The sequence below is a fragment of the Biomphalaria glabrata genome, chromosome 6 (assembly GCF_947242115.1).
Source record: "Biomphalaria glabrata chromosome 6, xgBioGlab47.1, whole genome shotgun sequence".
Lineage (NCBI taxonomy): Eukaryota > Metazoa > Mollusca > Gastropoda > Planorbidae > Biomphalaria > Biomphalaria glabrata.
In genome coordinates, this window is record NC_074716.1 from 5,289,788 (window position 1) to 5,299,929 (window position 10,142).

General features: G+C 35.4%; 1 long non-coding RNA gene across 1 annotated transcript; it reads right to left on the minus strand.

The window, feature by feature from the left end:
* Positions 1 to 5,262: 5,262 nt before the first annotated feature.
* Positions 5,263 to 6,703, minus strand: LOC129926597 (uncharacterized). Its single transcript, XR_008778299.1, has 3 exons — positions 6,633 to 6,703; positions 6,325 to 6,434; positions 5,263 to 5,492 (listed from the first exon to the last, which is right to left on the minus strand). It is a non-coding gene; the product is annotated as an uncharacterized LOC129926597 (long non-coding RNA).
* Positions 6,704 to 10,142: the final 3,439 nt, after the last annotated feature.

Here is a 10,142-nt window from a genome sequence, read left to right on the forward strand (position 1 = left end):
TTTTTTCTATAATTGCAATTTAAGCTTCCATTCTGAGGTTTTTGGAAAATTGCTATTTAGAAAAAAAAATAATTTGGAACAAAATGAGCTTTTGTTTTATTATGTTAAATTATATTTTAAAATTGTTAGCATTAAATTTGATGATTATTTGTACTAAACACTATCTGATATGTTACTTATGTTGTTGTTTTTTGCGTTGTTTGTTGTTGTTAGCTTGTTTTCGACCAGTTTCCTGGACTGATCCTGATTTTACACCAGCATGTCCTTGTTCAAGCGCATCAAGTGTATGCAAGTTATTTTTAGACCCATTCCCCTTTGGTATGTATATAAATGCTTACTTATATATTAACTAACTCTAGCGCTGTGTCCACAGTATCTTGAAAGTTAAAACATGACAGATCAGTATGCAAAACTAATGTAATGTTCAATGGGCCTCAAATACCAACGATAGAGCGAGAGGTCACGGAGATCTGAAAAAAAGAGACAGAAAAAAACAACGTGACCAACGGAAAAAGACTGCCTCCTCTAACCTAGGTCCTACGTTCGTAACTTGGTGAAGACATGGATTGTAAGTTTCGTGATTATTAGGGCTCCCCTGAGTTCACCCAACTCTAATGGGTACCTATTTGGGGGGAAAAAAGGCCGTTGTTCGTTGTGCTGCCCAAATTACACCATGCTCGTTAACCGTTAACAATGATCTGCCTTATAGATCGCAAGGTCTAAAAAGCAGAACTTTCCTTTACTGCTATAACCTTGCCATGCAAACCGCCATCCAAGATAGTGCATAAGGTGCGCACTATTAGACACTAGACTGAGAAGGTGCGCACTATTAGACACTAGACTGAGAAGGTGCGCACTATTAGACACTAGACTGAGAAGGTGCGCACTATTAGACACTAGACTGAGAAGGTGCGCACTATTAGACACTAGACTGAGAAGGTGCGCACTATTAGACACTAGACTGAGAAGGATGTTGACATTAGAAGAAGAGAACGACTTCCGCCCAAGTCTAGAACCGATATGAAGGTGCTGTGCTCAAGACAGACGTTTTTTCTATGTGTGATGTCCTCGTGTAAATAAACCTCTATATCTCGTTGAGTTGCCTCTCTTCCGTTATTACAATACGTTTAAGACTAAAAGGATTCCACTATGTAAATACTAGTATCACAGAACAGTTCCCAGGCTATACATATTTTTTTCATAGCTAGGCCGGAACAACCTCTCCATTTTTTATTCTCTTCCAATATTTTTACAGCCCATAAAATTTTGCATCTTTGACACGGAATTAGAATGACCCAGTTTTCGACATCCCCTTACACGCACAAACACACAAATATACACAAACACAGATACATACATACATATATATACTTTTGATACCTAAATTCTAGTATCGCATTTCTTCCTCATCCCGCCCCCGACTCCTTCTTGGAATAGAGTATCAGGATTATTTTAACATATATATCCTACCCCGACTCCTTCTTGGAATAGAGTATCAGGATTATTTTAACGTATATATCCTACCCCGACTCCTTCTTGGAATAGAGTATCAGGATTATTTCAACATATATATCCTATAGGATAACTTGAATAACTTCTTTGTGAACTTATACATATATATATATATATATATATATATATATGTATGCATATGTAGGTCTGTGATCAATACTTTTTTCTCCGTAAAGAAAGGTACTACATTTTATTACAACTGTCAACCAAATGTCCATGTTTGTAGTGCAGATTAATGAAATATATTTCAGTCAAATGAAACAAAACAAAACAACAACAACATTAAAATTGTTTCTGTAAGATATAAAAGTGCTTTGGGGAAAAAAAAGCGACATTTGGCCTTAGAAATATATTTAATATGAAAATGTATAAATTTAATATTAGGTCTATCTATCTATTTATTAATCTATCTACTTGAGATTAACTTAGATTGGTGCCAAGGCCTAGGCCTCCCCTAATGCCAAGGTTAGGAAATCTGCTCTTTGGTGCAGTGCCGCATTGCATTTTTACGTCACATGTATTGATATTCACAGGCACCTGTGTACCAACCAGCATCGAGGACCCTCCTATTTAGTGTAATCCACAAAAGGCCTTTTTTTTCCATTCGAATAAAGTTGAACTCAAGATTTAATTGTTATTATTTTTTATTAGTAAATGTTTGTCGTAATAATGTCAAAAGATTGATCCGGGACCATCTCGCTAGTAAATTTAGAAGTGTTTTGGACCAAAATTTTTTTTTTAGTGCTCCAAACAACTAGGGCCAAGTAAAACTAATGCTGTTGAGGGTCTTTGACTAAGAGAATTAATCTGCTGGTAGGTAACTAAACCACTTTAGGATTATTTTAACTCATAAAACTTAAAAAAAAAACGTGAATAATTTCTTTTTGAACAAAAATAAACATAATTTTCACTATGACATATGTTAATCCTGCTTGAGATGAAATAAACTCACATTAAAAACAAATTTTTTTCACTCTGGCTTTCCGGAGTCGTCTGGCGTACCCGATACAGCTTATGACAGTGTCGCTTATCTTGCACCATTCGCACTGCATAACCACCATAGACTATATATTACATGGACTGCCAACTCTACGCACTAAGCCTATATTCTTCAATAAACAAGTCCCGTTCACGGAGGCGTCCTTGGTTGCATGGTAAATTGACTTCCGGTAGATTTTTTTTATTATATAAAGAAACCATTCCCGAAGATTTTTACCACCACTTTTACAGCAAATCATGAATGGAAACTTAATTTTTATAGAAGATGTTACAGGGGTAAGTGTGCACAAATCAATTTCTGACTTAGATCTATAACTGTAAAGCTTTATAACTGATTTTCTTAGCCTTTATAGACTAATTAGCCAAGCCTGTATTTCGTGTATTTTCTTGTTTACGACATTGATTGAATTGAAGTTCTTGTGAGAGCATAGCCTATATATATTAACCAAATAATAGTAAGACTTATTCAGAATTATAGCCCGGTACATTTAGATCTATATGCTCTTACTATAATAGGTTAAAATGAGCTTTCGTTTCGATGGTTGCCTGGTCGTGCGGTTTGCACGCTGGACTGTCGTTCAGATTTATCGATGGTCCCGGGTTCAAACCCTGCCCGCTCCCGTCCTGCGGGAGGTGTGGACTAGGAAGTAATTATCTTCAACTCTGAAGGAACATCCGAAACATGTAAAACATTTTACATTTTTTTTTACAAGTTGTAAAAAAGTCCTATATTATGTGTAGGCCTAAAGTAAAGGTAATAAGTCTAGATGTAAAGCTTTATCCGAGTTGAAAAATGTAAGAAAAATATATTTGGCCTATATATGATGTCGATGATAAAATAGAAAAAGTAGGCCTACATTCTGTGATGTTTTATGGCAAGTTATTATAACACAGTGCAGGACAGGCCACTGTCCTGCTGCCTCATGTTTCTCACGGCTATGGCCAAATGTCAAATCCGGTGCCCCCGTGCCTCATATTCTGTTTGACTGACCCAGACTTGCTGATCTCCGTCTCAACAGGTCAGAGAAACCAAAAATTCTCGACCTGTATGGTGACATGTATGCACTACGCAATACAGCAGGGTTTCTGTCCAGGGCTTTTGCAAGAGAGAATTTGAGCCTCTCAAGCCCTCACTCAAATGGAGTTTGATGATGTTGACTTTTTATACCCTTTTTTATGTCTTGGTGAGAGTTATTGTAAGACTGAACTAGTGACCTGCAGCTGTCGAAGTATTGACTAGCCTTTGTAATCATTATTGCGGACGGTAGTGAGAGCCGCATCGTCGTCAAACATCAGTTCCCTAATCAGGTTATGTCGTCTCCTCGTTTAGGTCAAGCCAGTTAAAGAAGCCTTCCATCCGATCTACTGTGGATCTTCCTAGGCGCTATGAGAGTACAGACGAAACAATTCCGAATAGTGTTGATGGCCAAAACCCATCCTTGTTTTACCCTGCTCTTGATAGATAATACCGGTACCTAAAAGTCTTACTGTCAAACTTTACAGTTCCTATCATGTGAAGCTGAGAGTAGTTTCAATAGCTTATTAGCACAGACAATTTTCACTAGTAAAAACCACTTCTGTTTAGTGTGAGCATATTGCTAAATTAAGTTCATATTTCTATTACTTTCTACTCAAGTCACCCAAGAGAAATTTTATTTAAAATGAAAACTTTTTATAATGCTTTTTTTCACTAAAGGAGCATACTACTTCTAAAAACCTGATTTGATTGTCACTAAATTTCAAATTAAAGGGGATCTACTAGAAGTGAGATTTTTTTTACTTTCTCCAATAACATACAATAAAAACATACATGTATCACTTTAAATTACTTGTCATTGTGAAATATTAGGTAAAAAATCACCTTAAGTACATGTTATATTTAATCCTATGCGTAAAATTTATTTACATTAAAAAAAAAATCATTAAAGCAGGCCTAATTGTAGAGAAAAAATTATTTCTTGTGATTGCATTGAAATCAGCTTTAAAGATGCTGTCCATTGTTGTAACATAAAGTAGTCTTACATTTGTTATGAGCAAATATATATATTTATAACATGTCTAAACTAGTTTGAATTTCTTTTCTTTTTTTCTCAGCTGCTCATGAATTTTGAGATTGTACAGCAAGTAGAGGAACAAATTTTATCTGCTTCCACTTAGACAAACAGCATGGAAATGTGCTATTGTAATGAGTAGAAGATATTTGTCATTTAGAGTATCATGCGTCATTGACTTATGAAAACAAAATGCAACAGCAAATTATCAGTCTGCACATTTCAAGATGAGGAAAAGAACAGTATAAGCTACATTCATTGATGCATTATTTATACAAAAATGTATAGTCAACCCAGTCATCACTCCAGTTACAATGAAGGGATGAAATGAGAATAGACCTACATCAGAAATTGAAATGGTCATCTTCAGTATTTAATGTTTCATTTAAAAATGATAATTATATTAATACATATTTGATGTACAAACAAATGAAAACCATTCAAACACTTTTTTTGTGTGAAGTATAGATGATTAAACTTGTAAGTGTCTGAACAATACTACATCGACATTAACTTATTATTATAGACTTTTTACAGGAATGTATCTTAAGCTGGACTGAAAGAGAAAGTTGCTATAATTTAAATAATAAAATTTAATAGTCTGAACATGTAACTAAAAATTGAAAAATGCTAACATTTATTGACAAGTGAATATTGGTAATGATATACTTTCTATTTTAATAAGTCAATGATAGTAAGAACAATATTATCTTCACTTTCTTAATATTATAAACACAATATTTCCTGAAAAGATTTTTTTAAATTATAGAAATAATGCTCACGTCTTCAGAAATGGTAGTTTTCAGAGTCATCAAATCAAGGACAACATAGTATTCATAAACTTCCAGCTATCAGAAAGCTCCTAGTAGGTATTATGGAGAACATTCTCCTTCAACTCAGAGGATCACAGGCACTGGACAAATTCTAGTACTGTTGATGGAATAGAAACAACATACATTAAATTCATAACAAGTCACCAATTCAATCTTAGTTTCATATAGTACCAAACTTCCATATGTTCAAGTCCTTTATGGATAAAATCAATTCTGAAAACATCTAACAAAACAGTTCCTTAAAAAGTATATTAGGAGTATAGTAAAGTATATTAGAGGTTTTACATAAAAAATGCTATGGGAACATATTATGAAACAAAAATATTACAAAAAAAAGGAATAGTATAATAATAACAATATTTAATCTTTGACATTATATTCAGTAATATTATGAAAATTTAATGAATCATTAAATGCCCTTGAAAGTGAAGGGAACAGATTTTAAAAAAAAATCTAGGACATTTTCTGCACAAGCATGCTGAGGTAACCCAAATAAAGAGAGTCATGGAATATTGTACTGAGTGTTTGAAACATAATATTTTACTGCATACATGAAATTATAAACATATCTTTGCAAGCTTAAAGGGAGAATTCGAAGACTGCTTTTATTCTTTTTGCACTAAGATAAAAGTATTAAATTTTAAGCTGCCCTACTTACTGGAAGGAGGCCTGGTGGCTTAGTGGTAAAGCGCTTGGCTTCCGAACTGGGGACCGCGGTTTGAATCCTGGTAAAGACTGGAATTTTTAATTTTAGCCTTGAGTCCACTCAGCTCTAATGGGTACCTGACATTAGTTGGGGAAAGTTAAGGAGGTTGGTCATTGCACTGGCCACATGACACCCTCATTAACCGTAGGCAACAGATTGTCAGAAACAGATGATCTTTACATCATGTGGTCTAAAAGGGAAAATTTACTTTTTTTTTACTTACTGGAAGTTTCGTAGGAAGAGTTTCTGGCATAACAGGTGAGTTTTGTGGCATTCATCCTATTGATAAACTCTTAGAAATAAGAAAGCATCATTTCTTCTTGAAATATACATCTGCGGAAAAGAAAAGAACAATTGGTTTTAATGTGAGCAATAATAAAATTCTAATTAAATTTTTAAAATCTCCAAAATAATATTGTGTAAATATTCACCTAGAAAATTAGCTTTAAATAAAATAGCACATGGATTCTTACAATTAAAATAGACTTACATAATGTTTAAAAATAAATTATTAATTACTTAAAAACTTACTGTTAAATGTATTTATACAGCTTCTGGCACTATGTGCAAACTCCTTTGAAAACAGTAAGAACATATTGTGGCAGTATCTGGGTAATGCTTGAATCCACACATTAAATGGTAGCAATTAGAGCCCTTTGGGTACCATTCAACATCCTTTGTTTTGTGTACTTCTTTGGTAGTTAAGAGAAAAGTTAAGATCTAGATCTACAGTGTATAATAGCACAATTTGGTACCTACTGGAATGTGTGAGAATAATGAGAAAAGAAAATATAACCAATTAGAATGTCTAGTCCAATCTAGTACAGTTGTTTATATCTAGGCAAGATATGAGTTGTGATCAAAAGAGCCAGATCTAGTACATGAGTGGGGCCTATGTTAATGGGCAATGGCTGTATACAGTAGTATTGCTCATCAGAAACATTAAATCTGTAATGTATAATCAGTGTATAGGAATAGATCTAGATACAGATTCTAGATCTTTTAAGTATAAGAGTCTAGGTCTATTATTATTATATAAAATATAGATGTAAACTAGTTATAGATTAGAGTATTAGTAAAGATAAAGTAGATCTTCAAATAGTTTAAAGAACGATCTGTGACACTGTGAGCCAAGCACTTCCATTCATGATTCACATATGAAGCTAAGGCTAAGACTACTAAGAGTAAGAAGAAGTTTAAGTTAACAAGTCAAAGTCAGATTAATGATTAATCATCATATTGATCGTGCCATGATCAAGGTAAGATGAAGCTGATCATCTAGACTTGAGATTTATCCTAGATCTAGTCTAGAGTCGACTAGAGCTAGATTATATATAATAGGGGGCCTCTATAGATTATAGACCTCTTGATTCTCTGGGTTTATCAGACACACAAAGATGATGAATTTATCTAGCAACTCGACGTTCATAATATTTTTAGTCATAATTTTGTTAAGAGTACTGTAGGCATAGCCAGATTTTTATAAAAACAAATTATTATTTTACCAACTTAAAAAAGGGGCACTTACATAAATAGTGTTCTATTATATATACATATATTATATATATATAGTAGCGTGTTGTGTGTACGGTAGTAACGTCTGTATTATATAAGATAAGATAAGAAAGTGTATAGTCATAGGTCACTACATCTGGGTGAAAGTCTACATGTTTATGTGTACAATCACTATCTATTGAAGTAGAGCCTAATGATTCTAAAATTTTATTGGGCGAAGAATTATTCGAAACAATATCGCTAGCTTCTTCTCACCGTCACTATGGAAACACCCACATCCATACCTCTATAATCCCTATGTTGGCGTATTATACTCTAAATGTTTTACTTGAAAGAACTTTAACATTTTTTTTTTCAAACTAAAACTCAAAATAACTTTTATTAACCATGATTTAACTTGAAAGTAGATCTAAGTAGAATCGACTGAAATGATAATTAAAACAATATCTTCTTCTTCTTCCTCTAGCCAGCTTTATTGCTGCTGAGCTGTGAGCTCTTTTGCAGACTGTGCCAAGAAACAATAGTGTGCTGTTTTCTTCAGTTGTTCAGCACTGCAGTACAGGCTGTTGGGCTGAAGTGGTAGTAGGGTCTAACTTAGGTGGATTAGGGAGGGGCATTCAAAGAGGATATGGGTATACGGTTACACACAAGCAGGGGCGTAACTAGGGATTTGGGGGCCCGGGGGGATTGACCTCTTTGGGGGCCCCTTGCATTTTGACATTCGACATATGACATGAGATAATGTAAGCAAAAATATATAAGCCCCAAATCAAATTGGTTCAGTATATCAGTAAACTTAACAAAAAGTAATCATCAAGACTCTTTTATTGTAATTGTATTACTGTTTGTTAATGAAAAGTGCTCGTGCATCAATGACATCATTGAAAAAGCGATTTTCCATTTATTTCATCATACAAACAGGAAAAGTAGCACAGTTTGTCACAAGCGTGTCTTCTAACAGGTGTCTTGGTTCAAGAAGAAACCTAAAGGTATCCATTTTCTTTCCAGCCTTTGGAATCTGCCCTTCATCTCCATATGAAATCTGTCCAGCACTTCTGTCGCAACACGTTTGAATTGCAGTTGTATTGACAGTCCTACATTAGAACTCAACTTCCCATCAAGTCTTTTCTTTCATATGGTTGTTTTGATTACAAGGAATCCATAGTATTCACTACCTTCTTTTGCTTTTTCGATGGATTGGGTTTTTGTCAGTTTCTCATCATTTTGCAGAAAGCATGAAAGGGTACTAATTTCTTTAGCAGATTCCCGTATATGCAGTCCAGACTTTTGTAGTTTCTTCCGAACTATATTAATTGGGCACAGGAGCTTTGACCAGAATTCAAGATAGGCAAAAAATTCGTAATTTTCCACTGCATGAAGAAGATTCTGTGCTAATATTATATGGCATTACGTCATTGTTGGTTGTTTATGTTTTGTGCGAAAGCAAAAGGATTCAGAGTATACAAAAGTGGGAAAGATCCATATCTCGTTATGCTCGAGTATATAATATACTCCGATAAGTGGACTGCCGTATATGAAATCACCATCACAACTGCTGACGAGTAGAAGACTCAGGGAATCATTCCAACTGATAACAAACTATTGAAACCATTGGTAGCTGAAAATGCAGAGACATTACTCAACGAACGACAGATGAAAAGCTAAGTGAAATACGATGCAAAAGCAAGACTACCTAAAGATTATTCGTCTAGGTCAAACATGGCAGAAAGCAGTTGTCATAAAAAAAAATTCAGCACCCAGATCTTACATCATAAAGACAAACAATGGAATAACATACAGAAGAAATCAACGCTTTTTAAATAAGAGTTTCGATGAAGACATCTCTGGGTACTATGATATATAGTTCGTCCATCGTGGTTCGATGATGACCACTTTGTCATCCAGGGGGCTGAGGGCTATGCACTGGGGTTTTATGCCTCCTCGTGTGGCTGGTGAGACCTATGTGAGCCCGGAATGTTCGGCCGCACACTGGGCAGGTTATTCCAGCTGGAGCTAGTGTCAATTGTCTTGCTTTTCTTTTCTGGCGTTTTTCTTCTGCCTGCGTTGTTCTTTTTTCCTCAGCAACCTGTGCGCTAGTTTTCACAGCGCGACGCCATGATGCTCTGTCATGTGCCTCTGTCTCCCAGGTGCCAGGGTCTATGCTGAACGCCTTCAGAGAAGCTTTGAGGGTGTCCCTGAAGCGCTTTCTTTGCCAACCTTGCGAGCGCTTTCCTTCGCTTAGTTGGCCATACAAGAGTCGTTTAGGGATGCGGTGGTCTTCCATTCTGTAGACGTGACCTGCCCATCGCAGCTGGGACTGCATCAGGATTGTGTGGATGCTTCTCTGGGTACTATGATACCGATGAAGACAATGAACTGCAAACTGTTGCTACAAACGAAGCAGACAGTTATAGACCAACGTCTAGAGAACTTGTTCAGTCAAGACAACCAGAAGTGGACGAATTGTTAAAGTTCCTAGTAGACAGTGCCGGTCGCAGTGGGCGCCGCGCTTTCATAGGCCCCGCG